General features: G+C 41.5%; 1 protein-coding gene across 3 annotated transcripts in view; it reads left to right on the top strand.

Moving 5' to 3' along the window:
- LOC126276092 (putative tyramine receptor 2) overlaps positions 1 to 25,506 on the top strand; it is a 1,721,495-nt gene that overhangs the window by 1,134,136 nt on the left and 561,853 nt on the right. For all 3 annotated transcript variants that reach the window (XM_049977249.1, XM_049977251.1, XM_049977253.1), the window contains one exon: positions 17,910 to 17,956. The gene's annotated coding sequence lies outside the window, so the exon portion shown is untranslated. The remainder of the gene's footprint in view (positions 1 to 17,909; positions 17,957 to 25,506) is intronic.

Raw genomic sequence — 25,506 nt, 5'->3', positions numbered from 1 at the left:
ATTTGACAGTTATAACATATTCCCACAATATCTACGAATCTTGTCATTTTTTGTGAGGAACTGAGTCTGTTCAATTATCAGCTGCAGCTGTGAACATGTATCATCTGAAAATTTATCTTATAGCACTTTCACAACATTTTCAACCACCAAACACTTGTTTAAACTGTCTCCTTCTGACACAGTTGACTCAACATATTATAATAATCTGCCCAAACAAGCTTGCTTTTATTGACTTAAATTTGGTGGATTCCTTATGCTGGGGAATTTTGTATCTGTTGACAGAAAGAAAACACTTAGATCAGTATTAATAGTTACAGAACCTAAAATAGCTGTTCATACTCTATTCAGCAGCACTGCTTCTTGTTGACATGGGTTGCATTTGAAAAATAATTACATATAGCTCCCAAATTTAAAAGAGGTTTGTGCTTAATACCGCATGTAATCTTCCTAACTTCTTACCACTGGTTTCTCTTGATTGTCACGTTCTACGTCACTTAACCACTTAACCTTACACGAGGGTCCAGCTGTTGTCAAGTATTCTGGTAATTTGGAAAATATGGAAGCACTGCTGTTGGTTTTTAGCCTGGGATACCTTCTTTCAAATATCTTTATTTATCCATCAACTGCAAACTCTTCTGTCCTGATTATGCATTTTTCAGCAAACTGTTTTATGCATATTACTGGTTTCTTTAGCTTTGAGAAATCAGTGTGATTTTTCCTTAGCCACTTTTTTTTTTTAGTTCCTCATAGCTTTGTAAAGAAAATGTGCTGTCAGCTTCGCACTGAGATTCGTAATTACTTTTACTGCCAGCCACATTACAGCACCTTGGTATTTCCAGTACTGGTATCTGAAAACAAAAATTCAGTGTAGATTCTGCACTGTAGATGTTCACATTTCAGAACGTATTTGGACACATTTAGTTAGTTTACAATGCAGCGCTCGTCGTAACCTCTCAATCAAACACAAGTGTTCTCTGCTTAATAAGCAGTCGCAAAAGGTAATTTTGTTACCATTTATGAATTACTTACTGTTCAAAGAACAGCAATATAATGAATTTTTCTTTTGTAACAGAGGACTGTAACAGCTTGTACTTAATCCACAAGTCAGTACAAAGTTCGGCCGCGCGGGATTAGTCGAGCGGTCTGGACGCTGCAGTCATGGACTGTGCGGCTGGTCCCGGCGGAGGTTCGAGTCCTCCATCGGGCGTGTGTGTGTGTGTGTGTGTGTGTGTGTGTGTGTGTGTGTGTGTGTGTGTGTGTGTGTGTGTGTGTGTGTTTTGGTCCATAGGATAATTTTGGTTGTGTGTAAGCTTAGGGGCGTTAGCAGTTAAGCTAAGTCCCATTTGAACATTTGAACAATACAAAGTTCAACATGCTGAGCAATACATCACGAGGCATCCTGCTTAACGAACTACAGATGTACCCTGCCTATGTAACAAACAAGATGGCTTCCAGCGCACAAGCCTTGTCCTGAGAATCATTGACGTCACACCGACTGCTTTCAGAATGGTTAATCTCTTCAACGTTATAATAACTTGCTCCACTGCAGATAATCTTAACAATGAGATCCGCGTGCACTTACGCTACGTCCCATCTATGAAAATGAGTAACTATAGCCTGCCCTATCTTTCCTCTGTCCTTCTATGCTACATCGGACTCTTCCACCACAGATGTCCATTTCTGCATACTAAACAGAATTTTTGCTTAGGGTAGCTGGCCAGTGTGGCCGTGCGGTTCTAGGCGCTTCAGTCTGGTAGCGCGCCACCGCTACAGTTTCACGTTCGAATCCTGCCTCTGGCATGGATGTGTCTGATGTCCTTAGGTTAGTTAGGTTTAATTAGTTCTAAGTTGCAGGCGACTGATGACCTCAGCAGTTAAGTCCCATAGTGCTCCGAGCCATGTGAACCATTTTGCTTTGGATACAATATAACTTCCCCACCATACGGAACTTCCCGACAGCGTGGTCTGAGTCCATGTTACCGGGGACTTGACTTTTTGTGGCCAACAACGCCATGCTACGCAACCGTGGCTCTCTGCGCTTGCCTCTGCCTTACATGAATTCAGATCACAAACTGAATTTAAATTCACATCACTTACCTATCTCCACTCGCAACACAATGCTTTTTTCACCAAATTTATTCCAATAAAAGTTGCTATACATCTTATTGTGTGACTCATTTATTATTGTAATTTGCCAGCTTAATGGTGAAGTGTGAGTTGAGCGTGCCCAGTACACATATGAATCACTGCCACGTCTCACAATGCTCTTCGCCGACGGCCACAACAGAGGACCACGTGAACCATGTATCTCGCAAGTTTAAAGACAGACTGCAGGCTGTTGACATTACGACACACTGTATATTGTGTTGTTGACGAAAACCAATGATGGTGGCGGTCTGCATATGAAGGTGCTTGACTTCAGAGACTGAAGGATTCATGATAGCGGTTCAGATATAAAATACTGTCTTAATCACTTTGAATGTAATGTAAAAAATAAAGAATTCCTGGTTAAATGTAAGTGTAACCCTAATCTTCGCCACATTAAATAAGTAAATAAATTATGAGCACCCTCTACAACAAACACTGCGCCGGTCAGTAAACATTGGTTATCATGGGTCTTAATCGGCAACTGACTGGAAGAAACAAAGTGACTGTTTACAATAATTTGAGAAAGCGCTTCAGGAGGAAGCTGGAGTGTTTCCTTCGGCGACCCTGCGTGAAGTTCCTCTCCCTCCCTCTCTACGGCGTCTATGTAAAAGCCTCTTAGTGCAAGGAGAATATTTCTTGGTGGAGCGCTTGATAAAAGTTTTGAAATATGATACAAGTTCCACAATAACGTAACTTAAAGTGAACTTAGCCAGCGATGTGTTTTGTGCAGGGGGCACAAATTTTGAGGGAGTTATAATTAATTATTTAATATTTTTTATTCAAGCCTTAAGTTCCATGCTTTAAGTTTGCTGCTGTGAAGGACACCGGTTACAGCTTGTCCACAGCCCCGGCTCGTGATGCTTGGGTAAGTACAGTACTTGAACTATGGACTGCTGACGTACGGGTCGCCTTGACAGAACGCCGGTCACAGTTCTCGACCAGTTGAAACGCAGGAAACGGTCAAGTGGGATGGTCTCCCAGATGTCCACGTAATGACCTATCCTCGCCCCATCTTTCACAATTTCTTATTTAGGTCCTTTTAAAAAAATATCGTCCACACAATTTCGTACACAGCAAGAGCGCAAGAACTATCACACAATCAGCTTAATAGCTAAGTATTCTAATTGCTGACGAGAATAATGTAAAGAAGTTTGGCTTTCGGCAAGATAAAGACACGTCAATTCTGACATTGCTATTAATAAATGACTTAAGAAACATCAAGACATATTCATACGACCCCTCAACCTAGAAAACAGCGTTCGACCATTTCGGATGGTACAAGTTCGAAATTCTCTGAACAGTAGGAGTACGCCATAGGACAAGGAAGCTAATATACAATATGTACAAGAAACAAGAGAAAACAATAAGACTGGAAGACTAAGAACATAATTGCTAGGATTGAAAAGGGTTTATGTCAAGGCTGCAGTCTCTCTGCCCTCCTGTTCAATCTGTACATCGAAGGATCAATGGCGGAAATAAAAGAACGTTTCAAGAGTGGGACTAGCGTTCAGATTTAAAGGAAAAAAATATAATGTTCACGGATGAAATGGCTATACTCAACGAAAAAGGGGAGAGATTACAGGACATACCTAAGGAATGGACTACTGAGCACTTATTATGAACTGAGCGTGAGCCGAAATTTGGAAGAGTTGATGAGTAACGGACATGAGATTAGCGAGAAACTTTATGTCAAGATTGGTCTTCAAAAAGTAGTCGAAGAGAAGGAATTTAGTTATCTTGGAAGCAAAATAAAACATGGCAGACGAAGGAAGTAGAATATAAAAAGAGACTAGCACTGGCAAAGAAAATTTTACTGGCCAAAAGAAGTTTACTAACAATCTCAGGAGGAAATTTGGAGCTTATGGACAGTGGGAAAACAGGAGAAGAAGAGAATCAGAGCGACTGAGAAGTACTGCCACAGAAGAATGTTGAAAATTAAGTGGATTGAAAAATTAGAAATTAACGGTTTGTCCCTAGAGTCGGCAGAGAAAGAACATATGGAAAACGACAAGAAGAAATGGTTACTGGGTGATATAATATGTGTTAAGACAGGGAGCTCTAGAATGTAACAACTGTAGGGGAACAGTCAGACTGGAGTAAATCTAGTTGAGGGTGTACGGAGCATTTGTTACTCTGAGATCGGCTAGGAAGATTTTGGCACCGGAAAGGGATTTGCGATGGTGATTTTCAGCCGCTGCTTCCCCCACGTATGCGTACGTCACATACATGGAACACATGTGTGTCTGAATCTCTGCTGCTTTACGCTATACGATTCCAGTAACGTGGATGTTAAATTTATTTATCGTATACAGGTGTATGGCATGATCTTTGGCCCTGAAACACTTCCACATAAATATTCGCTCGATGCATTGCTCATTCCCGCAGTCCGGTTGACATACGCCACAAATATAATACTGCTGTCAAGATTGTACGTCTATACGATCTGCTATCTCTACCAGTGTACCAGAGACGACCATCGCGAAGCACTAGGACAGGCTTCATACACGTAGTTTTTTAATGAAAGTGAAAATAAGTTACAAGGGCAAATTAAAAGACAACTTAATGAAAGAGAAAAACGGAATGGATTAGTCTTAAAAATCTGATTAGATCGCAGATTCGCCAATTCATAGCAAATAGGTGGGAACGTGAGTTACAAGGAATTCAAGAGAATTTTGGGCAAAACCCTCACCGCAGGAACAGCTTTACGAACAGATGACTATATGAAGGCGGACAAAAGCGAGAAGATTGAAATATTCCGCGAATAACTCAAAAAGCTACACAATCATACACAATACCCTAAGAGTTGACTACAGCCACGAGGGAATTATTACTAAGGGACTTCATCTACTTCTATAAAAAATGCCACACCAGCTGATCATCTACTATTCAAAGAACGAACACAATGTTAGATAGTCTCTGCCGCACTAACAGGCGAAAATATAGCTCCTGGAAATGACAACATTGGACAATTACATCTCATACTACTTCTACCACAGTAACTTGCTCAAACTCTAAAACATTTTTTTTAATGCAGCCTTAACTCAAAAAACTGTACCATCCCAGTGGACACATGCACATATTAGAATGATTCCAAAACCTCGAAAACCCAAAAACCACCCTAACTCATACAGTTCTACCACGTTACGTCCAATAATTGGCAAAATATTTGAGGCAATAATTAACAATAGATTACAACAAGTTGCAGAAGACAATAACATTTTACCACGTGAACAAGCTGGTTTCAGAAACAGTCTAAGTACTGCTGAGCCATTATTAAAACTAACTAGCCAGAAGCATGCAACTTAACAGATGCGACTGCTGCCCTCTTTCTAGACATAGAACGAGCCTTTGATAAGCTATGGCACGCGGGACATCTTCACAAAATGCTAAAATACAACAAGTATGAGTTGAGTGTCAAAAATCATCCCAAAGCGGAAGTCTCGCCATTCTTGTATACGATATATACAGCTGACGTCCCATGATCCAGGTGGTGGAAATAAAAACACGCGCAGTTGGCACCACTTACTGGTTCGCCCACCCACCTGCAGCGCACTCAGTGAACTAGCCAAATGATACGTCACAAACTTGAACCTGGCTCAATAAATGGAGAATCCGACCTAATGCAACCAAAAGTGACTTGCCTCATTCAGATATAGAAATGTTACTAATAGGCAACAGCAGGACTCCAACAAACTCAACATTCGACCTCAGGGAAAAGAAATTGCCTTACAACCATAAATCAAATATCTTGTAATCTATCTAGATGAACTCTTAAATTGGCTGAAAGATTAAAAAAACTGAAAGCTGATTTAATTTAGTACGCCTCATGAAATACGGAACACATTGAGTGGAGCAACCATTTGCCCTTGTTACATACGATATATCTGTCCGACCCATTCTCTAATATGCATGTCAGACATAGATTACGTCACCTACCCAAACGAAAAAAATTCTATCTCTGACAGAAGGATTTTTCGAATAGCTGCCTATCTACGCTTTGTTAAACTCCCTTCGCGAAACACTTACAACGAAGGACATGGTAGACAGAATAAAACAATAAATCACCAGATTCGGGCTGAACAGACTACGTAACAATGGACTTATAAAATCACTCTTTCAGCATGATCCTACAACGTTTAACTTTCCGAAATTAAAACATGCTTTTCCCCCCTACGTTCTCCAAGCAGTATCGAAAACACTTCAACAGAACTTATTGGACAAAATTTCTTCAGTAAACTCCTATAGACGAAGACAATATTCTCTACATGGACTAGAATTCCAAGTTTTTCATCTTCCACAGAATTAGACAGAAATTTTCTAAATCAACAAAATCCAAAATCACATTATCAAAACCACTGAGATAATAGGAAGATATATAAGCTGCACAACAGGTAACGAATCCCAACTTGTGTCTTTTCGGCAGTAAGACCGGGGTTGTAAAACGAAGGAAACTTAATGAAATACATCATCCTCTCAACTTTCCATCCATATGCAATTAAAAACCCTACAAAATTTAGTGATCACCCAACTCTCGTAAATAAATAGTGTTACAAAAGCTCAAAATCCTGGCTGGGAAGCTCATACACCCTCCTCTATCTTACACTCATCCACCCCCAACTTCCTCACCTGCCTCGACACAGCCCTCCCACCCTCACATGTACCCCTACATGCCCCCCCACTCCTTTCACCATCACGTGCTCAGTACATCTCACAGCCTTCCATTCCTCTCCCACACGTCCTTCTGCCCCTCCGTCTGTCTCCTCCTTCCCCTTTCCCTGTCCATTTCCTCCTCCTCTCTATCTATCTATCCGTCCTTGCTACCTCTAACTGTCCATCTAGTCCTCCCCAATCTCTGCCCATCCTTTAGCCTATCTCATCCCCCCCGCGTCCCTCCACTCTCAGTCCACCTTTCTAAGTCGACCGCTTCCATCTTGACGCTGCGTACAGCCAAGATCCACCCTTTGCTGCCAACATCGTCGAATAGTAGCATCCCTCTTATTCAAATGTCGAGCGATTCACCGTTTACTCCCACTGGCTTCTTTGAGCCTAACTACAGGCCCTCCTCAAATGCTAATATTTTTTTTATTGTTCGTGCGCCTGTCTACCAGGCGTACGTACTGTCCAACTGAGTACATGGAATGAAATTCGCTAAGTTGTTAGCCCTTTTTTTCTATCCTTGCCAGCTGCATGGTGAAACTGTGCTGCAGAGTCACACATTCATCCATCGGCCCCCGAAGTTTACAGTTTTGCATTTTTCGACGATAAGTGATCTTTTTGCATATCTCCTTCGAGGTGTGTCCTTTTTGGTGTACATAGGTATTTCAGAGCCCTTACATCAAACGTTTCGAAGTAATCGAACACATCAAACACATCACTGGCAGCAAATTTATTCGCTGAGATTTCCCAGTGATGCAAGGCGTCTTTTTGTGTTGGTTATGGCCCTGACAGGCGGCAGGGAATAGGCATTCGGCGTGTGTCTGGTGTGTTGCCTATAATCTCGCCACCTGCTTTTTATGAAATGGAGTTGTCCCAACAAAATTAAATTTCTCGATTGGTTTGTAAATATATTTTTCTGTTCTAAAATATGTTTTTCTGCCTAGAGATACTCATTCTTAAGGCTTTCTAGTTGAAATTCACTTTATCAGTTTACTGTGCGAGACAGATTGCACACCCTACTAGTTGGTGAAATATCGACTACCAAGGACCACCGTGACTGGGAAGCGTCTTCGAACATTTAGTCTGTAACAAAAGTTGTTTTCCATGACATGACTACCACACGTAGACATCTGACACAAATCTTATGAAACGCCATCTATATAAACTGGAATTATAGTAATATTCCTTTTGGACTGTTAAAAAACAAAAATCCTTCAAATGTCGTAGAAAGACACAAATGAATTTGCTCTTTACTTTCCAGCAGGTAAGATGTGTAGGAAATACATGATGCCAAACGCACAAATGGAGTAATATTGCGGTACATTTCAAATGGCGAGTTAGTTGTCGAATCGCTTAACGCTATGTCTATACCACATTTGCAGAATGTGGATCAAGCAGAAAATCGGGAGACAATTTTCCAGCATTGTTGATACAGTATGATGAATAATGTTTATTTGCGTACTGATTTGTCATTGTGAGACGTGGGTCGGAAACTTCACACCACAAATGTAATAGAATCAAAGCAGTCAGTTTATATCATAATCTGATAATCAAAATTTATTCCCTGTATTGTGGTCTTGCAAGGATTGTGAACCTACAGGATGAAAACGTACGTGGGAGAAGGATTGTATTACAAAGCGAAATTTGTAAATTTTCATCACGATAGTGCGCATTCCAACAAAAGCACCATGACATTTTCAAAACCGAGGAATATAAAGAATGAACTGTTAGAATATCATTTCGGCTCATCAGCTTTGGTACGTCCCGAGGGTCGACTATTCTCAAACAGAACAACTTTGGATATGAACAACTTTCAGACTCCATGGTTTGGGGAAACGACAGATGCGTATTAAACAGACCTTGTGGAACCAAACTTCAGGTAGAAACTAGAAATGCAACTGTCAAACGTGTAGACATAAGAGAATACCATGTATAATGAGTTCAAAAAAAAATAATAGTTGCATTTTCTGAACAAAATTTCAGAAAATTATGACAGTCGAAAGAAGCATTCTCATGATCATTGTTATCTGAAGTATTTTTTCCAGCAGTCGTGATAAATGTCTCTGTAGCTACATAAAGAATAGTGCGAGCCACAGGCTACAGTCTTCACCACCCCTCTCCTCTTGAACGGCGTTTATATACTGTCGCTGTGAGGACAGAAGACTTCTTACGTATTTATCCACTCGAAACAGATCCTTCGACACAGAAATTCAGTTGACTTACCAAAGTTAATATTGACTATTAAAAGGATAATCTCACTACATAACGTCCTAGATACAAGAACTGTCGTAGGTCCCACACAATGAGCGGCCCCAAATCTCTGTTTGCCGAAGAATATCTCAGACGCCGACTTCCCCAGGTATTGCCTAGCTAAGGTATAATTCATAAGAACGATTGCTATCCATTCAGCCGCAAAATTTCTAAAATTTGGATCCATCTTCCTGGTGTCTTCCATATTTAGAAATAAAATTTAAAAATCTGGTTCCGAAATTACTGCTTGCAACATAATTTTTTTGCAGTCCTATATGAAGCAACGCAATCTATATCAAGTGCAAACTGACATCAGAAAAATATATAAATTAATGTCGCTATGTAACAAATAATACCGAACGGATAATACAGATAGTAGATAGGAAATTTTATTGGGCACAAAAGATTTCTCACTATGTGTCAAGTTGCTTATACTACCAGAATGAAATAACATTCTGTAGGGTGCTGTTTCAGTGAATAAGTAAATGCAGAGTAATACTCACAATCCACAGCAATTTAAAACGATGCGTGGATATCATTACTGCTTCATTCCTCGTTCAGTCCATGATAACATGCCATAAATATGCTCCCCCAAAATCCTAATTTTTTCTTCTTATCATGTTGTGTCGTTCGTTTTAATGTATTATAGAACTACTAACGTTACATTTGAATTGTAAAACAGTGTCTTTTTTAAAAGTACTTAGTAATCAGCACCTCTTCAATCAAAATTTCGTTTATTAACACTTTCCTGCACAAACTATGAAAAACTATAGCAAAAGATTTAATATTTGGGAATAATATTACCCAAGAAACTAAAAGCAGAGCAATGCAAAAAATGGTTCAAATGGCTCTGAGCACTATCGGACTTAACATCTATGGTCATCAGTCCCCTAGAAGTTAGAACTACTTAAGCCTAACTAACCTAAGGACAACACACAACACCCAGCCATCACGAGGCAGAGAAAATCCCTGACCCCGCCGGGAATCGAAGCCGGGCGCTGGAAGCGAGAACGCTACCACACGACCACGAGATGCGGGCCAGAGCAATGCATTTCAATACACAAATAAATTTCAATTTATATGGAAAACGCTAGTGGTACTTCTGAGCACCGACAGGGTATAGTCATCGTATTTGATCTGGTTATTTTCTTATTGCATTAGTAATATTAGTAAATATTAACTTAAACAAAAACATCAAGTAACTCGCAATGATGTCCTTTCACGTCAGCGTGGTCCATAAACTCTTATGACACAAAGAACAACACTGCAGTACGACAGTCTTTTTTTGTCCTCTCTGGGCAGAGACAACGAACTATCACAGCCAAAGAGTTTCCTCGCTACAGCAGAAGCACACTGGTGACCCAACAGGTGCCAGTGCATGAAATATAGAACTCTTAAGTCTACTCAGTGAGGAAAAGGATTTTTCTTTCACTTCAGAATCACAATTTTTTCAGAAACTTATGGGTCTCATTGGTGTTAATACATCGTTGGGAACAAAGAAGACGATTGATTTGATTAAATCACTTATTTAGAACTAAAACTCTCAGAAAATAGGCAATTTTTACCCAGCAATCAATTCTTTGTACGAGTTTACCATTTCAGCTTATCCCTGAGTGAATCAAAAGTAAATACTGGAACACTGTGAGGTCAAGAAGTTACTTAGAGTACTGCTGATATTTATGTGAAACTTACAGTGTACATGTGTGGTTAAAAATCCACCTTACGGTCAAGTATAGTATAAGAGATCTTCTGCCACAACAAATGCGACGTAATAAATTCTCTAAGCATGTCCGACATTACCTGAATGACACCACTCCGGGACGTTGGATAGGAAGAGGAGGAGCAGAAGATAAACTACATCGGCTGTGACCTCCCAGGTCTCGAGACCTCACACATTGTAACATTTATCTGCGGGGTTACACAAAAGGCGGCGTTTTTATCCTCGCTATGCCTGATACTCTTGACAGTCTGCGACATCGTATAAGTGAAGCTGGGATTCAGTAACGAGACACCAGCTGCTTCGTGTGTGGCATTAAATGGGCCACTATTTTCATATTTGTCTTGTAATACATGATGCTCACATTGAATACATAAAAAACTGAACTTTTCTCTTTCCAGGAACGTTGAAATTTGGTTTCTAAGTTTTGTAGTTTGGAAGAAGTAGATGTTTGAAACCTTTTCGTTCTTTTTGAATAGCCCTGTATTGACTGTGCAACTGACAAGCAGAGAACATTTTGCATAGTAAGGAACATATAAATTAACACATACAGTGGCATAAATTTTGAAGACAAAGGCCTTCCACAGAAATGTAAAACAACAAATACTATTCAAGCAAATTAAAAATATATTACAAGGAACAGAGATATATCAACCTAATTTCCAAATATATGTTGGAATGACTGACAGTTATTACAGAATAGGATACAAAAATATATTAAATGTTGTAAATATGACACTTATCATAACACATAAACAATTTAAGTAATTTAGTCATCATCTCACAGATACGGCGATAGACATGGGAATTGTTAAAATAAATAATCACAGTACAGGTCCCATCGCAGAGCAAGATAATTATCATAGCCAACAACATACAGGGGAGAGAAAGGAACTGACAAATGGTCAAATACATTACAGCAACAAATCACAGGCAAACATAACACATATAAAACATTTGAATATCAATATCACATAAATATATTCCATAGTTCTCAACACGATACGAAAAAGAAACCAAATGGAAATGTGTATGTGCTGGCTATATGGTGTACTTAGTAGTACGGGAAGCAGAACTGCTTCATCAGCAGGCCAGCAAGCAGATAAGTGAACAACAATGATACTTGTAAGAAATAAAACATATGTACCGGGGAAGAAATTGCCAGTGTCAGAACCATTTGTGGCTTCTATGTACTATGATCCAATGCCTAAGTTAAAAATTCTGCATGTAACTCACTCATAGTGAAGAAAAGCCAAGAGCGCGAATGCATAATGAGTGAAAGATGTCAATATTGGGCCAAGTGGCGAAGTGAACGAGACACTGTTCTTGAGGAGGGACATGATTGGAGTTCGTGTTTAGTCATTCCAAATTAGGCCTTCTGCGGTTTCTCTAATACGTTTACACAAATTTCCCAAGAGGTTCCATTATGAAGGCTGTTGTCATTTTATCTCAACGTTTACTATTAGAACCTGCGTATCGTCTCTGACATCGACAGTAGTCAGGTAAACCACAAACCGCCTGCCTTCGTATGTACGCAGAACAGCTTTCATGTATGGACGACCCGAAAGGCGTTGCAAGTTACACAAAATGTGCATAAAAACATGAAACACATTCGTCTGCTATGTACCTAACTTCAGTCCTTTCAGATGTACTCATTCAAGTATGTACAGTCGGAGTAGATTAGTAATAATATTATCTCATTGTAGCCACTGAATCTATTTTGCTTCTGGATGAATGATTAGTTATGTGTCAGTAAATTGACCGTTCATTTCTATTGTATGATTCACTTGTAGATTACGTGTAGCTAAGAGCCGTGTCAACACTGCTTCAAAGGCTCTCTGGCTGTCTGAAGAGAGAGCACGTTTCTTCACCTTTAACTTAACATCTACAATTGTGTACATAACATTTTGATATGTGTCCTTTTTTGTTAACTGTTATTCTGAAAAGAAACATGAAATACTTTCAACCCGCATATAATTAAGTGATTATCTTCTCTGCATTCGTTTTCCGAAACCTACTTTTGTACGAAAATGTGCTGGATATACAACGATTTTCTGTGAATACATGAAAGAGTGAACGCTTTTCCTGCTCCTAATTCCTTTGTTACTCATCGTTCTCATCCCTAGTTTCATTTTCTTTTTCTTCATTGCCTTCCTCCTCCTCTCCTGTCCACTCAGTTGTAGGCAATCGTAAGTATGCGACGGTATTAAGTTGAAATATCTCGATTATAATCTTGATGTAGTATTTTTGTTCCATTAGGGTCTGTGGAACATAATTACATTGCATACAACTGGATATCATTTTGTATTGTTGTTTCCTCCAATTCTTTTCCCGTCATACAGTGAAAGAACACAAAGACAGGTTATAGTCCAAGGAGAAACCGAAGCAAGTCTCTCAGGACCATAAACAAATCTGTTATAACGTAATACAAGCGTGTGCTACCCTCGTTTACTTCTATGTATTCAGAATTAACTGATAGTTGAGTTTGGCCACAGAGCACAACGCAGAAACACCGTCAAAGTCAGAACGAGCCCAGGATCTGGAAGTTTCCTTTCTGTGGCAAGTGCTCTACAAGTTGCGCTATCCACGTAGCACTCACGACCCACCTTCTCAGCTCTTCTTTCGCGAGTACCTCGTCTGCTAACATAGACACTTCGCAGAATTTTTTTTGCGAAAGTTGTTGGCCCAGCACTCCTGGAAGAAAGGATGTTGCGAAAATATGGCTTAGTTTGGAAGGTAAAAGTGAGGCACTGCCGGAAGCTAGGCTGCGAGGACGGGTCCTGTGTCGTGCTTGTGCAGCTCAGAACTTGTGTCAGAACTTGACACCAAAAGAAAAGATCCTGAGCTCGAGTCCAGGCTTTACACACACTTTTAATCTTCCAGAATATTTCACGTCTGCGTATACTCCGCTGTAGTGTGAAAAAATCATTCTGGAAACATCCCCCAGGCTGCGGTTAAGCCATGTCTCCGCAGTATCTTGTCTTCTGGGAGTGCTGGTGCTACAACCTTCGCAGGAGAACTTCTGTGATGTTCGGAACGTAGGAGATGGGGTGCTGGACAAAGTAAATCTGACGTGGACGGGTGGTGGGTCGCGCTTTGTCAGCTCTGTCCCACTGACCGTCTGGCACACAATTTTGATCAGCCAGGAAGTTTCATATCGATGTACACTCTACTGCAGAATGAAAAATTCATTTATTTCTTACTTTTGAGTCACCTAACTAGGGAAACGTTGCAGGACAGCAGGCACTTGAAATCTAAGGCAAAACTAAGAGTAACAGATACTTATTTGCTCTTAATGACTGACATAATTAACACAAAATTAACAGAGAATTGTGCTCTAAAAATTAATATAAAAGTACAAAATGATGCTGACACTGAGAGGAGACACCAAATCGTGTGAAAGGTTATAAAAATCAAGATGATCTCAGCAGTTTGTGAATTCAAGATTAACGAGCCAAAAGGTGTCCACAAATTACAACCAATTGAGCAACCTAAGTTGCGTGGCAAAGTAAGTAGGTTGCTGCTCAGAACATGCATCAAGCTACTGCAACTGCGACACTTACATTTTCCCAAAATCAGCTATCGGGCGCCAGTCAGCACCAGACGGGGCAGAAAATGAATCACCCCAGATCTCAGTTCAACACCCTCAACTCCTTACTTTCTAAAAAAAGAAGCTCACAATGGACGGTAAAAAACGGTGCTATTGCGATTGTAAGGTAACAGAATATTGCTTATTTTACGAAAAAAACGGTAAAACGCAGAATGAACGTCTCATTCTTCATGTACAAAACGCTCATTACAAGTGGGAGATTGGTCCTGGTCTCGAACAGTGTCTCCTATATTGGGTAGCATTTTTATACCGAGCACAGTGGCAGGGGATTAGATATACCAAAAATCTAGAGTGAAAGCAACCGACTTTCCCACATTGATCGGGTGGCATTACAAGTCCCGTCCTTTAATACTTGTATAGACAAGGTAAAAAGTGATACGCTGTTGTACTCTGGCAGTGGTGGCATGGTATTCTCTTACCTCAGTGAGGACAGTGATCGGCTCTGCCAACGAAAGTACGCAGCTGGCAACAACCCACCTCCTGCTAAACAGCAACACTCTCTGAGGGTGCTCGCCCCCTCCTAAAGAGACTCACAGACCACCGCTTGTCGACTAACAGGAAGTTAAGACTACAACGGAAGCGCACTTTCCCAGTGAGAATAAAATACGTAGCTGCACCCCCCCACCCCCACCCCGGGTACACATATCCAACACTCTCAAGAAAATAACCACAAAATAGCGTTACAAAAATGAAACATTGTTACATACGTGGCAGTTACGAGGGTGAATCAGAACTTTACCAGCGAACTTTCATGTGTGGTAGTATGCACCAAAACAAGAAAAAATTGTAGTATACATGGGCCCTAAGATGTGTACCTAAAGAGCTATGAACATTTCTTCATCTTCGCTACTGTGAAACACATCTTTTCTAGTGAACAAGTGCTCAGAGATCTTAAGATATTAAATTTAGAACCTGTGTTTGCTAGACTTTTGTTTTGTTTTGATCCGTACCTCGGAATGTTTGTCATGGCAGTTCTCGCTGGTATACGAAAATAAAACAGAGAAACTGCAGGGAGGGATTCCTGAGGAAATGAGGAAAAAAGATCCTATGAACACGTGTCCGGAAATGTGTCGTTGCTACGGTACACGCTCTGACGTATGAAAGTTCTCTGACAACGTGCCGTGTTCTCCTTGTGTGCTGCAGGCTGTGTGATTGATGCAGAGTACTGTAAAGCAGCAGAATGGTCAGTATCCACGTCGGGAACAAGCCGAGATGGAAACGGTCGAGGCGTGCCACGACTATGCTAAAGCAAGTACCCTCACACCTTTTCGGGCATTTGTGTTGATCATGGATTCTTTCAGACCGACGAATGTCCAGGCAGACGGCGTAATGTGGGTACACCAGACACGGACGAAATCTAGTTGGCCCGCCAACATGGTGTAAGCCAAAGTACGATTTTCTGTATCCTACACGACAACCGTGCATATTGCATCCCATGGAGGCCCTTCTAAATATATGTTGTGACGTGGGCGCGATACACCTCTGTAGTCCGTTTGAGGATGGTTTGTTGTCGTTGCCTGTACACCGCCCATTTCCGGACACATGTTCGTAGAGTCTTTTGTCCTACATTTCCACTCAGGAACCCGTCCCTTCAGTTCGTCAGTTTTATAAACGTTCACGAAATACACACATCAAAAAACGTTTTGCACTAGCTCGGTTCTAAGAGATCCGGAACCTGAACAGGATCAAGACAAACATCATTTCCGCCCCTTTTATTGCTCATGAAAACCACACATTGCGTGTTGTACCACCACACAGTGAGAACTTCAGAGGTCCATACTTCTGTACACATCGGTACCTCTAATACCCAGTAGCACATCCTCTTGCATTGACACTTGCGTGTATTCGACGTGACATACTATCACGAGTTCATCAAGGTACTTCTGGCCCAGATTGTCCCACTCCTTAACGGCGGTTCGACGTAGATACCTCAGAGTGGTTGATGGGTCACGTCGTCCATAAACAGCTCTTTTCAATCTATTCCGGGCATGTGTGATGGGGTTCATGTCTGGAGAACATGTTGCCCACTCTAGTCAAATGATTTCGTTATCCTGTAGGAAGTCATTCACATGATGTACACGATATGGGTGCGTATTGTCATCCATGAAGACGGATGCCTCGCCAATATGCTGCCGATAATGATGCACTACCGGTCGGAGGATGGTGTTCATGTATCGAACAGCCGTTACAGCGCCTTCCATGAGCACCACCGCTGGACGTCGGCCCCACATACTGCCACCCCAATACAACAGGGAACCTCCATCTTGCTGCACTAGCTGGACAGTGTGTCTAAGGCGTTTAGCCTGACCGGCTTGCCTACAAACACCTCTCCGACGATGGTCTGGCAGAAGGCATAGGCGACACTCATCGCTGAAGATAACGTGATGCCAATCCTGAGCCGTCCATTCGGCTTGTTGTTGGGCCCATCTATACCGCACTGCATGGTGTCACGGTTACAAAGATTTCCCTCGCCTCGCACGTCGGGAGTGAAGTTGCGCATTATGTAACCTATGGCACACAGTTCGAGACTTAGCACGACGTCTTGTGGCTGCACGAAAAGCATTATTCAACATTGTGGCTTTGCTGTTAGCGTTCCTCCAAGCCCTAATCCGTACGTAGCGGTCATCCACTGCAGTAGTAGCCCTTGGGCGGCCTGAGCGAGGCATATCATCGACAGTTCCTGTCTCTCTGTATCTCCTCCATGTCCGAATAACATTGCTTTGGTTCATTCCGAGACGCCTGGACAGTTCCCTTGTTGATAGCACTTCCTGGCGCGAAGTAACAACGCGGACGCGATCGAACCGCGGTATTGACCGTCTAAGCATTGTTGAACAACAGGCAACACGAGCCTTGTGCCTCCTTCCTTGTGGATTGACTGGGACTGATCGCCTGTCGGACTTCCTTCGTCTAATAGGCGCTGCCCATGCATGCATGGGTGGGTTTAATGACATCTCTGAACAGTCCAAGGGACTGTGACTGTGATACAATATCCACAGTCAACGCCTCTCTTTATGAGTTCTGGGAACTGGAGTGATGCAAAACTTTTTTTAATGTGTGTATATTCAGAAATGGCCGAAAGTGTGCTCTTCAATAAACTGACACATTTTCTATTTCATTAATAAATTACTCCAACTTAATAATTGTCATCACGTTATCACGTTAATGAATGTGTAAGATTATCACTGAAGATGTTTTTATCTACTCTGACGACGCTTTTAATAATTTTGTGAAGTGTTCTTTTACACCTTCGTTGAAGATTTTATGTAAGGTGTCAAGAAAGACTTAGAGTCGTTAAAATTAGTTACCTGGTCATTTGCATGTTTTAATCTTTTCATGGTCTCATTTGTGTTCTTGTGTCCATCATGCAATGAGTATCCCGTCCAATAGAATTTAATGATAATTTCTTTTTTTTACATTATTTTCATAGAGGATCATGAACTGCAACTGTGATTTAAAATTCTTGCTTATCATATCAATATATTCTTTGTATTCCTTCTTCTTTAAGTGACGTAATTTATTTTCCCGCAGGTCAACATAAGGAAGAAGAAACCTTCAAATCGTGCACACCGGCCAGAGTAAGTGCTCATACTGAAAACTCTCTACTTTTACCTAAGTCTTACTGTTATGGCTTTACATTTTTATAGATTATGTCCTTTGTGACAGGCGACCACGTTTTACTAATTCCCCTTAATATATTTATAGTTAAAATGTTTGTGGATTGATAGATGAAAATCTCATTGTGAATGGTGTGAAATTATAATAATATTCTACAAGATGCAGATTATTGTGAACTAATTGTCATGTTACGCGAAGTCATGTGTCATGTCTTTCGTTTACTGCGTAATGCTCTGCGTATTGCACCATCCAGCCCCTTTGCGTTTAACTGCTGTATCAAACATAGGAACGGCAAGAGAAATTCAATGAAACATTGTAGATGCGCTTCTACCAGTAATACCAGGTCAGATGACTCAATTGTAGATAGTTCAGTATTATGGTGATTGCCAGGTAAGTTCGCGGGTAACACCTTAACAAATAGACTAAATTTCAAACCACAAGTGTTCGGTAGATCCAATAACACCTTCTCTTCTGTAATCCAAAAGGTCAAAATTGCGTCTGTAGAAGACGAGTCATAAAATGAAGCAGAAGCGAGAAAACAATCGCTACTTTGTTTCATCTGCGTTATAATGTGCCAGTAAGTCAATGACTTAGCCTAAAGGTACTTGCTTACATACTGCTATACATAGGCTCAAACGACTGAAGCGAGTGGAGTCAGGACCGTGGATTGCGACTCTGCCGTGATTAAGAATCACAGTTAGAGTCCCACCCAGCGCGACAATTGACTGCTAGGCTGATGAGGCCTTCATGCCATGGCATCGTATCATCGAAGTAGCCGAGTAAAGCGCACCGGACAAGTGGGCCAGTGCCACGGCGTTGAGGAGTTCTGTGATGGGCAGCGCACGAATGTGAGCTTGAAGCCAGCACTTGTGAAGAGAAAGAGCAGCTGCTGGCAGTGTAACAGCCGAAGATTGTAACAGGGGCCGTTGGTGGCTGCTGGCGCACAGCATATGGATAACGGCGTCGAGAACAAGAGGACGAGCCGGTAGTGTTGTTTGGTCTCGTGAAGTCTGCCCTGCAGTCGGGTAGCAATGGCCCGTCTAGACTGTAAACCTGGTGTCATCTGAGAGGAGTGACAACTTAGGGCCGTCGACACCGAGACAGTGGCGCCAAACAGATGATGAGTGGCCCGGACATTTTTCATCTGGATCCCGGGAAGTGTGTGCCTGGAGCTGTCGGGCGTGGCCACGACTAATGCTGTGGGCACTATACACAGCACTGCTTACGGAAGCTGTCAGGCTTTGCTCTGTTCAGTTCACAGTTCTTGATACTAGTTATACACTGGCGGAAAAAAAATTGTACATCACTAAAGACGACGCATATTTAATCCGATGACGGCATACGTCACCTTGGGGGCAATAGATGCACTGATAATGGTTTCAGTTTCGTCCGCCAACAGATAGACTAGTGGCATAGCTATCACAGCGCCATCTGTATCTACCCTTTAATAGGGAATGCTCACAGGCAGAAGGCTCAGTGTGGGGCAAACGTATGAAGCAAGCAGTTAACCATGCCACAAGGAGACCCACTCGTGCTTCCTACTACCAACTGAGCGACTCTGAAAAGAGCGTTTCGGACGTGCAGCGTCTGTTGTGTAACGATGGTGATCTCAGTGGTCACGTGAACATTCTCACACCTATAGATGAGGTTCTGGACGTCAACGCAGCACAGACTCCCGCCAGGGTTGTCGCATTGTAAGGACAGCAATGACAGATCGTACAGCTACCACAAGCCTACAAGGCTTGCGAGACCAGACGTTTCAGCACGAACTTTTGCGAACCGGTCAATTTTCATTGCGACAACGAGCAAACACACCTCTAGCCTGTCTTCCACTCACGCCACAGCATCGACTTGCACGGCTCCACTCGCGTCGCTATGAAAGCAGATTCTGCCTGAAAAGCAAGAGACGGTTATTTGCGCGTAGACCTGGTGAGCGCTGTCTCTTACAGTGTGTTCGTCCAAAACACACTGGGGCAACGCTTGGTCTTATTTTCTGCGGTGCGATAAGCTACAACTCTGGTTCAGCTGCGGCGTTCCTCTAGGGGACGCTAACCACCGCTCGGTACGTGCAGAACTGTCCTTTTTGCTGTTCTTTCAATAGCAAGGTGATGTGTTGTTCCAACGGGATAACGCTCGTCCAAACGCTGCTTGTAAAACTCTACGTGCTCTGCAAGACAGGCAGCTACTTCTTTGGCCAGTACGCTCCCCGGATTTGCCTCCAGTTGAACAAGCGCTGGATATGATGGGTTTATAAGCGACTCGTGCTAGTCGTCAGATAACAACTCATTAAGAACTGCGTAAACAGGTCGATCATGCATAGCGTAGCGTATCCCAGGACAGTACTTTCCCTGTGTACGTTCGACTGGATGCCAGAGTGAGCGCCTGCATTCAAGCTTGTGGGGGCTACACCACATAATAACACGAGTGTTTCAGCGAGGGTCGATAACTGGCATGTAAGAGTCGCTTGTGCTGTTGTCTGTACACGTAATCCTTTCATGTACTCCACATGCACTGTTGCAACCACAAACCTGTAGTGAATTCGAAATGTCTACAAGGATCTACTAATTTTCTTTTTCAGCAGTGTAGGGCCGGCCGGAGTGGCCGTGCGGTTCTGGGCGCTACAGTCTGGAGCCGAGCGACCGCTACGGTCTCAGGTTCGAATCCTGCCTCGGGCATGGATGTGTGTGATGTCCTTAGGTTAGTTAGGTTTAATTAGTTCTAAGTTCTAGGCGACTGATGACCTCAGAAGTTAAGTCGCATAGTGCCCAGAGCCATTTGAACCATTTGAAGCAGTGTAGGTTTCGTGGCGTCCCGCGGTGATGTCGTCTAGTTGTATTTTGAAACTGTGCGCCCTATTTCTCACTACTTACTGACAGTCGGTTGCAAACGCACAACCGTCACCACATTGTATTATTCTATGTAATTAACGTTTTAAGAGCGATATTATATTATGCCTCTTAGGGGACTAGTGTTAATGTTTTGAGTTATTCCCCGATTGATGGTTTCTAGTACAGTTGAGCCAAATTTCAGTAATGATTTGTGAAAATTTAGCGAACTACCTATAATGCTAAGTCTCTCACTGAAAGTTTTTGGCACTATTGTTTGCAATATTATGATTGATGAAATACAACGAGTAAGGTTTTCATGTAATTATTATGCTCTTTTAAAAAATTGTAGAATAATTTACTTCATATTTCAGTGACTGTGTTTGAATAAAAGGTTTTACTGCTACATTATAGTTATTTTGTCGCAACACCCAGCCACTTCCAGGCCACAGTCCTTATTACTGGAAAATTCCAATTCACCACGGCAATGGTCATTGCCATAATTACACGATATAGATAGTCCACACAGATGACTTGGAGTTCGAACACAGGCAACAAACTTGGAACAGTCCCCGTCAACGGTTCAGAGTTCAGAGTTGGACCAATCCCAAGCTTTACGAAAGCTACGGATTACATTCAATAAGGTCGCGAACACGGTCCCTGGGGTTTTGTAGCAGCAAAATATAGCGTTTTGTGACGAGTATCACTTCATCCCGAATCACAGTGACATACGTACTTGTTAAAGCCATCGTGATGACCCCAGTGTAGCCGCCTGCAATTTTAAGCCGATATGTCAGGTGTGATTGTTGAACACCATTGGACACGACGTCCGATCTCGATTTCTTCACTCTAAGGACATTATACACTAAAATCTCTCAATCAAAAAGATTTTGTCGCGCTAATTACTGCGTATGCTTCGTATAATTGCAAAAGCCATATTTCAGCACGCAACACTTTGTGTCACATAGCATGGATGAACTAGGAACCATTGGGTACCATTTTTTCCTTGGACTGCGTATTTGTCTGCTATGTCAAAGAATGAATCATTCCGTGATGTGGTCGTCGTCATAATTGTGATGATGCTCCATCAATGTGCAGCGATGAATTCCCGGGTGTATGTCAAGGACCATTCGATTCCATAGTAATAAGTTAAAAGGCTTTCTTGAGACACGTAGCGTCTTCAGGCAAGTTGAATTCATAGAGAAAGAAATTATATACAATTCTATGGTTTACTGATGTGTACCTAATCTGTAACATACAAATCAACTCATTTGCTTGTAGGCTTAGTTATCACAAACATCAGCCCAGGTTTTTATGATAATATTGTATCAGTGTCATAAGATCCATGTTCATGTCGTGGAATAGCTTCCGTGGCACTTGAGGGAAACAAATTTGACATATAACGAAGGAAGTTATGTGTTAGTATTTTGAGTTGAACAGTCATAACCCTCCCACACTCTCCCCCACCTCTAAAAATAAAAAAAAACGAACTCAATTTCACAATATTATGAGGTGATACCCTTGTGAAGATTTTTCAAAGATATGCATCTATTTGCTCGCTTCTAATGGAAGAGACTCTTTTACTTCGCCGTTATATGACGTGTTTCCCACAAACATGAATTTCCGCTGCATTAGGGTGACGTCTATTGTGTACGAATGCGTAATACACGTGTTCCGAACATCTTCCTTCCAAAGAGCGTTATTTTTGTCAGAAGCGATAGTAGACCAGGATTCCCGGGGTTTGACGTTAACAGAGTTAACAGCAGAACGAGGATCCGTTAGACTCCCACTCTGATATCTATAAATAACAACATCCTGCGTGAACTTCTGTGAAATACACCCTCGTTGTTTAGTGCGTCGTATACGTGGTTGCACAGGAAACAGCAGTTCCACTTCCCTCCGACATACCGGAATATAGGTTGATAAAGGCTTCCCATTGAAAAAAGACAGAGTGACGTTGTAAAAGGAAGATTCCTGCACAATGAAACAACGATGCTAGAAGATACTGATAATTTCCCAGTGGTCAAAGCGGGAAAGACAGGTAGGAAGCTTAATTCCCCGTCTAAAACACAAAGTATCTTTCCGTGCTAAATATGTTTCTAATCTACTGAAAATAAACAAAACACCGTTTCTTAAGCAAGACTGTCATTCTCCAGAAATAAATATTAGGGGTGAGATAATTGCTTCGAAGGAAGCACAGTCGTGTTTTATATCCTCTGTGAATTGCTTGTCTACCTGCTAAGAATAGTGCGGTTCTGGAAGACGTATCAACATAATCAGAACCATTCTAATAATTTCAGAAAAGCTACATGGATATTTTGGAATAATACTAAAAAACTGAAAGTAAAGGTGGTAATATTGATAGTGGAACGGGAATTCCTCTGTCAAACACAGAAGAGAGATCTGATATGTGAAAACAAAATACTGAGGACCTCTATGAGGGGGAAGACTTGGTGGCGATGAGATAGAAGAACGAACTGAACTCGATAAGGAAGATATAGGGAACTCAGTACAATAGTCAGAACTTCACAGAGCTCTGGATGACTTGAGATCAAAAAAGGCGGAAGGGTTGCGTAACATTCCAATGGAAATCCGAAAATCATTCGAGGAAGTAGAACCAGACGACTATTCAGTTGCTATGTGATATATATGAGACTGGCTGGGTACATCAGTTGTTGTTGTGCTACTAAATTGGTCATCCCTTGATGCCTCAGAACATGTCCAACCAACCGATCCCTTCTTCTAGTCAAGTTGTGCCAGAAACTCCTCTTCTCCCCAATTCTCTTCAATACCTCCCCATTAGTTATGTGATCTACCCATCTAATCTTCAGCATTGTTCTGTAGCACCACATTTCGAAAGCTTCTGCTCTCTTCTTGTCCAAACAATTTATCGTCCATGTTTCACTTCCATATATGGCTACACTCCATAAACATACTTTCACAAACGACTTCTTGACACAAATCAGTAATCAATGTTAACAAATTTCTCTTCTTCAGAAGCGCTTTCCTGGCCATTGCCAGTCTACATATTATATCTTCTCTACTTCGACGATCATCAGTTATTTTCTCCCCAAATAGCAAAACTCCTTTACTACTTTAAGTGTCTCCTTTCCTAATCTAATTCCCGCAGCATCACCCGACTTAATTTCACTACATTCCATTATCCTCGTTTTGCTTTTTTTGATGTTCATCTTATACCTTCCTTTCAAGACACTGTCCATTCCGTTCAGCTGCTCTTCCCAGTCCTTTGCTGTCTGACAGAATTACAATATCATCAGCGAACCTAAGATTTTTTATTTCTTCTCCATGGATTTTAATACCTACTCCAAACCTTTCTTTCGTATCCTTTACTCCTTACTCAATATACAGATTGAATAGAATCGGGGAGAGGCTACAACGCTGTCTCACTCCCTTCCCAACAACTGCTTCCCTTTCATGTCCCTCTTATAATTGCCATCTGGTTTCTGTACAAATAGTTAATAGCTTTTCGCTCCCTGTGTTTTTCCCCTGCCACCTTCAGAACTTGAAAGAGAGTATTCCACTCAAAATTGTCAATAGCTTTCTCCACGTCTACAAATCCTAGAAACGTAGGTTTGTCTTTCCTTAATCTTTCTTCTAAGATAGGTCGTAGGGTCAGTATTGCCTCACGTGTCCCAACATTTCTACGGAATCCAAACTGATCTTCCCCGAAGTCGGCTTCTACCAGTTTTTCCATTCGTCTGTAAAGAATTCGCGTTAGTATTTTGCAGCTGTGACTTATTAAATTGATAGCTCGGTAATTTTCACATCTGTCAACACCTGCTTTCTTTGGTATTGGAATTATTATATTCTTCTTGAAATCTGAGGGAATTTCGCCAGTCTCAGACATCTTGCTCACCAGATGGCAAGATGGTAGAGTTTTGTCAATACTGGCTCTCCCAAGACCGTCAGTAGTTCTAATGGAATGTTGTCTACTCCCGGGGCCTTGTTTCGACTTAGGTCTTTCAGAGCTCTGTCAAACTCATCAAGCAGTATCATATCTCCCATTTCATCTTCATCTATCTCCTCTTCCATTTCGATAATTTTGTCCTCAACAACATTGCCCCTGTATAGACCCTCTATATACGTCTTCAACCTTTCTGCTTTCCCTTCTTTGCTTAAAACTGGGTTACCATCTGAGCTCTTGATATTCATGCAAGTGGTTCTCTTTTCTCCAAAGGTCTCTTTAATTTTCCTGTAGGCAGTATCTATCTTACCCTCATGAGATAAGCCTCTACATCCTTACATTTGTGCTGTAGCCATCCCTGTTTAACCATTCTGCACTTCCTGTCGATCTCAACTTTGAGACGATTGTATTACTTTTTTTCTGCTTCACTTGCTGCATTTTTGTATTTTCTCCTTTCATCAATTAAATTCAGTATCTCTTCTGTTACCCAAGGATTTCTATTAGCCCTCGTCTTTTTACCTATTTGATCCATTGCTGCCTTCACTATTTCATTCCTCACAGCTACCCATTCTTCTTCTATTTTATTTCTTTCCCCCATTCCTGTCAATTTTTCCCTTATGCTCCCCCTCAAACTCTGTACAATCTCTGGTTCTTTCAGTTTATCCAGGTCCCATCTCCTTAAATTCCCACATTTTTTAAGTTTCTTCAGTTTTAATCTACAGTTCATAACCAATAGATTGTGGTCAAAGTCCACATCTGC

Source organism: Schistocerca gregaria, chromosome 1 (assembly GCF_023897955.1).
Source record: "Schistocerca gregaria isolate iqSchGreg1 chromosome 1, iqSchGreg1.2, whole genome shotgun sequence".
Lineage (NCBI taxonomy): Eukaryota > Metazoa > Arthropoda > Insecta > Orthoptera > Acrididae > Schistocerca > Schistocerca gregaria.
The sequence above is the reverse complement of the archived record's forward strand: the minus strand, read 5'-3'. Positions and strand labels throughout refer to the sequence as shown.